Source organism: Psammomys obesus, unplaced genomic scaffold (genome assembly GCF_907164565.1).
Source record: "Psammomys obesus unplaced genomic scaffold, mPsaObe1.curated_primary_1811, whole genome shotgun sequence".
Classification (NCBI taxonomy): Eukaryota; Metazoa; Chordata; class Mammalia; order Rodentia; family Muridae; genus Psammomys; species Psammomys obesus.
The window spans coordinates 1,251,903-1,259,805 of NW_026586589.1; positions in this window are offsets into that span (position 1 = coordinate 1,251,903).

Sequence of the window (7,903 nt, forward strand, 5' to 3'; positions counted from 1 at the left end):
ATTATTATTATTATTATTATTATTATTATTATTATTATTATTATTATTATTTGGACATGGTTTTTCTGTGTAGCCCTGGCTGTCCTGGACTTACTTTGTAGACCAGGCTGGCCTCCAACTCACAGTGATCCACTTGCCTCTGTCTCCCAGGGTGCTGGGATTAAAGGTGTACACCAATATGCATGGCTGAGATAGCAGAGTTATACACAGTAAGGAAGGACATTTTTCTGTTTTGGGGAAAAAAAAGTTAAAAATCAAATAGGCAGGGCTGGAGAGACCGCTCAGAAATTAAGAGCACTGGCTGCTCTTCCAAAAGTCCTGAGTTCAATTCCCAGCAATCACATGGTGGCTCATAATCATCTATAATGGGATCTGGTGCCCTCTTCTGGCATGCAGGCAGAACATTGTATATGTAACAAATAAATAATTCTTTAAAAATAAAATCAAATAGGCAGCTGGGAATAGTGGTGCACACCTGTAATCCCTGCACTCTGGGAGGCAGAGGCAGGCTGATCTCTGAGTTTAAGGCCAGCCTGGTCTACAAAGTGAGTTCCAGGGCAGCCAAGACTACACCAAGAAACCCTGCCTCAAAAACCAAGAGAGAGAGACTAAGACAAATGGCTTGAAAAACTGCCTCTGTGTATCATATACATATATGGTCAGTATATGTAATGAGAACATCCGTATATCACAGATTGCTTGGTCTGAAATGTGTGTTATTAGTCTTCTATGAGGACCATAGAGTGTCCTTCCATAAACTAAAACAGACATGGTGTTACTAGACTTAACCTTATAGGCTTAGTTATCCTAATTATGGTAGATTATTGACCATGAGGTCGTGGAGTGGTGCATGGCTGCATTTAATGACTACATATTGAATATCCTTACCCAGACTTCTGCAGGACCACACACAAGTCTGATAAAACCAGCACAGCCTCTTGATAAGTCAGACTGAGTTTATTTGGATCTCTCCCGTCCTTTCTGGCCCTTCTCATTCTTGTATTCTTCGCAGACAGTGTCTGGTATCACACTGTCCCTTCCTTTCCCATCACTTTGTCTCTTTCGTTTAATGGCCTGCATAATGGATCCTATGCATTTCCCTTAGAAATTATTTTATTGTGAGCCAGGGAGATGGCTCAAGGGATAAGGTGATGGCTAGATAAGTCTGAGAAGTTGTTCGGTCCCCAAAACCAAGTCATAGCTGGGCAATGACAATAATAGCTCAAGTATCAGTCATCCTGATGAGCCCCTCCTGGGAAGTAGGAAGTGGAGCCTGAATAACCACCAGAAGCTTCCAGGCCAGCTAGTTTAGTGTACACAGTGTTGAATAAGAGATGGCCTGTCTCAAACATGGTGGGAAGTGAGGATGGACATCCAGGGTTGTCCTCTGACCTTCAAGCACTCACTCCCAGAGGTGTGTACAAACCCACACTCATATATATATATATATATATATGGTGGTATTTACCATTCTAACCACCTTTAATGTGAACCTCAGTGGCACTAAGAGCTGCTGGATGTTAAAAGGAATAGTCCCTCTGTGCTTTGCTTTGGGATAATTAGCACAGCAGTGGGAAGATGACACATTTTTGGATTGGTCATTGACGGTGTTACGGGTTCAGGAATAGCCACTCACTCACCACTCTTGACACCAGACTGAGCTCAACAGATGTTTATTGAACACTAAACAGAAACTGACCAGCCAGGGCCATAATCTGGACTTGGAGCCAGACTATGACATTAGTCTGCTCCTAAAACAGATTTTTTTTTTATACAAAACAAAAACAAAAAGACAAAAACTGTAACCAGGTAACAACTAGATAACAAAACTGTAACCAGGTGCAAGAAACAAACCAAAACCAGATAACTGCCAGGTAACAAAAACACAACCAGGTAGCCAGGTGCAGGAAGCAATATTACTTCATTTTGACTAGCTAGACAAAGGGTTTCTAACTGACCTTTAATTTAATTGGTTCTGCAGTTGGGGGACTTCATAGAGGGTCCAGGTAACAAAATATACAAAGTTTGAGAAGTGAAACCATAGAGACATACTTAGAGGCAAAATGGCTTCTAATACGCTAAAGGCTACAGCGGGTATTAACAGAGGAGCCATAGTTATGGATGCTAAGAAATAAAGTAGGTCTCAACAGAGGGGCTATAGAATTTAAGCAGGTTACAACACAGGTGGCTAAAAAGGCAACTGATTTTTGCGTGTTGAGCCTCTGGCTTGCAACTCTGACAAACTAGCTTGATAGTTCTGCGGCCTAATGGGTTCCTATTGATTTGGGGCTTCCCTAGAAATAAGATCATATGATTTCTGAACACAATTTTACTTCTTTTTTTCCAACTTGAACTCCTCTTATTTATTTATTTTTTAATCTGGTTTCTCTGGCTGAGACATCTAATATGAGACAGAACAGCAGCAGTGAAAGCAGGAGTCCTTGTCTCATTCTTGACCTTTGACAGAAATGTTCCGCTCTTTACCACTGAGTACGGTGCTAGCTATGGACTCTGTGCAGATGTCCTTTCTCATATTGTGTAAATTTTCTTCATGCTTTCTGAACATTTTTCCTCAGGGAAAGTATGTCATATTGTGTAAGTCTTCTGAACATTTCTCTCATAGGGAACATTTTTCTCATGTTGTCAAATGCCTTTTTGTGTTATTTGAGGCTATCATGTGTTTCCCCTCATGTTTTATTAATGTCCTAGCACCTAGATTTTCTTTTTGTTTTGTTTTTTTGAGATAGAGTTTCTCTGTGTAGGCCTGGCTGTCCTGGAACTCACTCTGTAGACCAGGCTGGCCTCGAACTCAGAGATCTGCCTGGGATAAAAGGTATGTGCCACCACCACCTGGCAATTCTGGCTTTTCTTAATTGAACCATCTTTGAAGTTTTGAGATCTTCCTCTTTAAAAATGTATTTTCTTGAGCTGGGTGTAGTGGCACACGCCTTTAATCCCAGCACTCGGGGAGGCTGAGGCAGGCGACTCCCTGTGAGTTCAAGGCCAGCCTGATCTACAAAGCAAGTCCAGGACACCGAGGGATACATTAAAAAAAACCCTGTATCAAAACAACCAATTATATATTCTCTCTCTCTCTCTCTTGGTGGGAAGCTGAGGTTGAGATACGGTCTCACCAGGTAACTCTGGAAGACATGGAACTTTTTGTGTAGACCAGGCTGACCTTGAACTCACTGAGCTATGCTTGTCTCTACTTCCCAAGTGCTGGGATTAAAGGTGTGTGCCACCATGGCCAGATATTTTCACATTTTGATGGACAGATATGTGGAGGTAAAAGAATGAAGAGCAGTATGCTTGTGTTCTCCCACCTTCATGAGTGACTGACAACCTCGTTGGAAACACAAGTCTCTTTTTTTTTTCCTTAAGATTTATTTATTTATGATGTATGCTGTGTTCTACCTGCATGTACACCAGCACTCCAGAAGAGGGCACCAGATCTCATAGATGGTTGTGAGCCACCATGTGGTTGCTGGGAATTGAACTCAGGAACTTTGGAAGAGCACTCGGTGCTCTTAACCACTGAGCCATCTCTCAAGCCCGTCTCTTTTCTTTTACCATATTTTTTCCCCCTTTTTCCTTGATGATTATTGGTTCTGGTGCCTCATGCATAATAGATAGGCTGTATTCTATCACTGAACTACAGTCCCCATTCTCTCCTTTAAAATAGTTAAGATACAGTTCTACTGCATTGTTTCAACAATTACTATAGAGAAACCCGGTGTCATGATCGTTCACATTCCTTGGTTTTGTTCTCCTTGAAAGCTTTCCTCCCTTCTTTCTATTGTCCTTATTCTATATTTTACAGTATTGCAGTTCGGTACTATTCCTCTGTCCTGGCACTTGGTGTCACCTCTCAATTTGGACACTAGCAGATCTCAATGCTATGGACATTCCCTTTTATTTTCTTCTGACTTTCATTTTTTATGTGTACGGATGTTTTGCCTGCATGTATGTCTGTGTGCCACATGCATACCGGGTGCCCAAGGAGGCCAGGAGAGGGTGTCAGATCCTCGGGAACTAGAGCTACAGGCGCTTCTGAGGATGGGCACTGGTCCCCTGTGTCTTAACTGCTGAACCATCTCTCCAGCCCCTGAACTTAGCTGTTTATTAGTAGAATCCAGTGTTTGACCAGTCTGCTGATTTTCAAATATTTTTCCTATTTTCATCTCATTGTCTTTGTCTGGAGACAGACTAGCCTTGCATGGTAGAACCTGTGCAATCCTCCTGCCTCTGCCTCCTGAGTGTTAGGATTGCAGCTGTGGTTCCCTCCCTGCCCCCACACTCTACTATCTAAGTGGTGTCCTCCTTACCTTTATCTTTTGTGCCTTATATTAAAATTTTATTTCTGCAATCACATTTTATTGCTCCAAAGCCTTTCCTTATGTGTCAGTTTCTTTTATTGCAGCTGGCTGGCCAAGGATTAGCTTCCAGGAAGAAGAATCAACTTTTCCACTTGGATTGGAAAGGAGGGTGGATGTGGGTGAAAGACACCACACAGATGTGGTGGCGGGGAGGTGCACGTTTTGTTTCTTGTGACACAGATGGTGAGCAGTCTTACAGATGATGAAAACGGTAACGGCTAGGAGCCTTGAGGAACATGTAAAGGAAATTGGGGCCAAGCTCCTGAAGGTGCAGCTGCCCCTTAGATAGCCATGGGAGTTCAGTTCACTGAGCGTGAGGCCACCAGTCTGCAGGGACACCAGTGTGTACCCCTGGAAAGTTCCTGCTCTAGGGGAGGAAGCTGAGCTCGTGGACAGCTCTATCGCTGGTATTCTCCTCGCCAAGTGGTTTGGAAGGGCAGTGGAGGAGAGGAATTAAAGGTTTTCATGAGATGGCTACAATGATTGAGCATGACTGCTAACTGTAAAGCTGACCCCTCCAGGTTGACACCGGAAAGCTTCACGCTGATTTAAAAAATGGAGGCTCCATTGAATTCTCTGGCCTTGACCATTTATGTAAAATGTCAAGTTACCAGGCCCCAGCAGCTCTTATGGTTTGTTTTTAATTTAAAACAATTGTACGCTTGTGTGTGCTTATCTGTATGTGCATGGGGCACACATCTGGGGTGGGTGTGCTGTACGTGTGGTGATCAGGAAAAAATCCTGTGTTGGTCCTGAGGCCTTAGGTCCTCACCAAGTAGGCTAGACTAGCTGGCCGGCAAGCTTCCAGGAATCTGAACTTAGCTCTTCAGCTTGCTGGGCAGGTGCTTTACTGAGTCATCTACCCAGCCCTATTGTTTACACTTTTTTTTTTTTAAAGCGTGGATTTAATTATACAACATGTATTTATTGAACACACTTTTCTGTGCCAAGCAGTGATTTATGTGTTTTTCTTGCACACATATTGATGCTGTGTGTGCATGCCTGGTGGGCCAGAAAAGGGTGTCAGATCACCTAGACCTGGAGTTACAGTTGTGAGCCGCCAGGTGTGTGCTGGGAATTGAATCTGGGTCCTCTGAAAGAGCAGTAATGCTCTTAACCACTGAGCCATCTCCCCAGCTTCAGCTGATTACACTTTTGAGACAAGCAGGTATATGGATAGCTTTTCTTTTCTTTTTAGAGATATCATCTCCTGTATCTCAGGCTAGCCTCAGACTCACTTTATAGCAACATGAACTCAGCTTCTCATCTTCCTGTCTCCATCTCCCCAGTGCTGGGATTACAGTAGTACACCCCCAGACCTAATGGGGTTTAGGGCATCAATCTTAGACTCCCGGCGCACTAGGCAAGTGCCCTACCAAACAGCTCCACCCTCAGCTGACACCAAATCCCCACGCTCCATATCTGGCATCTGGAGCACTTGGTGGAATCACCTGGGCTCTCCCAGCCTTCAGGACCCCTGAATCTCCTGGTCTGCTCCCTGCAACACAGATAACCTCTCTCTTCACCTAGTGCTACTTCACAGCTGCAGCTTTCCTGAGTGGACGCCCCACAGTCCAGGCATCTCGGAGATCCTGGTGTCTTCACTCTAAGTTGGGGCACACCCTCATAGATTCATACGATGGCCACCCAAGGCCCCCCTTTCAGAAAATTTGGCCCCACAGCACATTGTCTGACCTCAGCAGCTTTCTGGAACCTTGGAACAAGCTTCCATGACCCCATCGCTCTTACCTGTCTCATTCTTATAAAACGAACATCACCACATGAATGATCCTGCTAAGTTCCCCTGTCAGCCCGAGGTATGGTCTGGACCACTTTATCACAGCCTCTGTGCACCTGTGAGAACACTGTCACAGTCACCTGTGCGGCTCTGAGAAGGCTTTCCTAGGCAGTTGTTTCTCCAGGGAATCCCCTCCACAGTGCTCTCAAATTGGCTTTCTCCTTTCAATGCATTTTTATTTTTATGAACTGAATTCTTTAAAGTATAAAATTCAGATTCTCTAGGACAGTGGTTCTCAGCCCTCCTAATGCTGCAACCCTTTAGTACAGTTCCTCATGTTGTGGTGACCCCAAATCATAACACTGTTTTTATTGCTACTTCCTAACTGCAATTTTGCTACTGTTATGAATCATAATGTAAATATCTGTGTTTTCTGGTGAGCTTGGGTGACCCCTGTGAAAGGACTGTTTGACCCCCAAGGGGGTCACAACCCACAGGTTGAGAACCACTGCTCTAGGACCTCTATCAAGCAGCAGAGGGAAGGAACTGGTCTCCTCACACATGGCAGCACTGATGTTCACCTGTGTGTTCTGGGCATTTCACCACGAAAAGAGATACAGACTCTGGCTGCAGACTGCTCACCCATTTATTTATTATTTATCTTGTTTCAATACATAGACAAATAAACCATACTCTGTTTTCTTTGTAATGTTTCCTTCCTCATGAGTCACTTTAGTTTAAACCAGAGGATTTTAAGAATGTGCACTTGCTAGCACACACACGCACACACACACACACACAGCAAAAACATAACCCCATCACAGTGCATGTGAATGAAAGTGAAACAGGCTTCATTTTCAGACTCAGGAACCATTTTCTCTGCCTTAGTAATTAAACAGAAAGTTCATCTCTGTCCTAGGTCATGGCTGAGCAGAGGCTGGGAAAGCCTGCTAGGGACAAAGTGTAAGTAGTTCCTGTTGTTAGAGACGAGGGCACAGGGTGCCAGAAACAGCCACCTACTCCCACGTTCTCAGTTCAAGGTACAACAATGTCATCTGTAGACCCAGTCGGGTGGATGGCTGGTGGACAGTCAGATGGCAGATTTCTTTCCAAAGAGTCTGACATTAGTGCCAAAGAGCTGTGGCCTCAGGGTTGAGAGGCTGCAGGTCCTCTTCTCCAAGGCCTTTGGTCCAGCTGGCCTTTCCCAGAACTTCATGGCAAAATTTGCATGGTCCCTCTTCTGGGGGGCTGTATGATCTCACGGCACCAGCCGAGAACACGGAACATTTGCTGTCCTCCCAGACTGGTCAGCGAGTGACGGAGCAGACTAAAGACAAGGAGGTGGCAGGTTCCACGGCACACCGAGATAGCAGATCGGCTCCTCTTTATTCCCAGCAAAGGGGCACTGATGTCACATCTGTCGACCTAGCCCTCCCGCCCCCTTGGCCATGCCTGGTGTCCTCCAAGAAAGGTTATGCTCAGAGTTACCCCTGAGGGCTGAAAGGGAGGGGAAATCTGAGGCTCTCCAACCTAGCTGGGTGCTAAATGGCTGTCTCCCAGAACCTATCTGGCCTAGGGAGGAGAGGTCCAAAACGGCTGAAACAGGAACTCAACAGAACTTTTGGTTTCCCATTTCTGACAAAAATAATAAAACTTTCATAGCTTAACAGTAGCCCTCAGTATCCCAATACTGCACCTTACACCTCCACCTAAGAGATATTGCTGACTGACATGTGTAAACACACACACACACACACACACACACACACACACACACACACACACA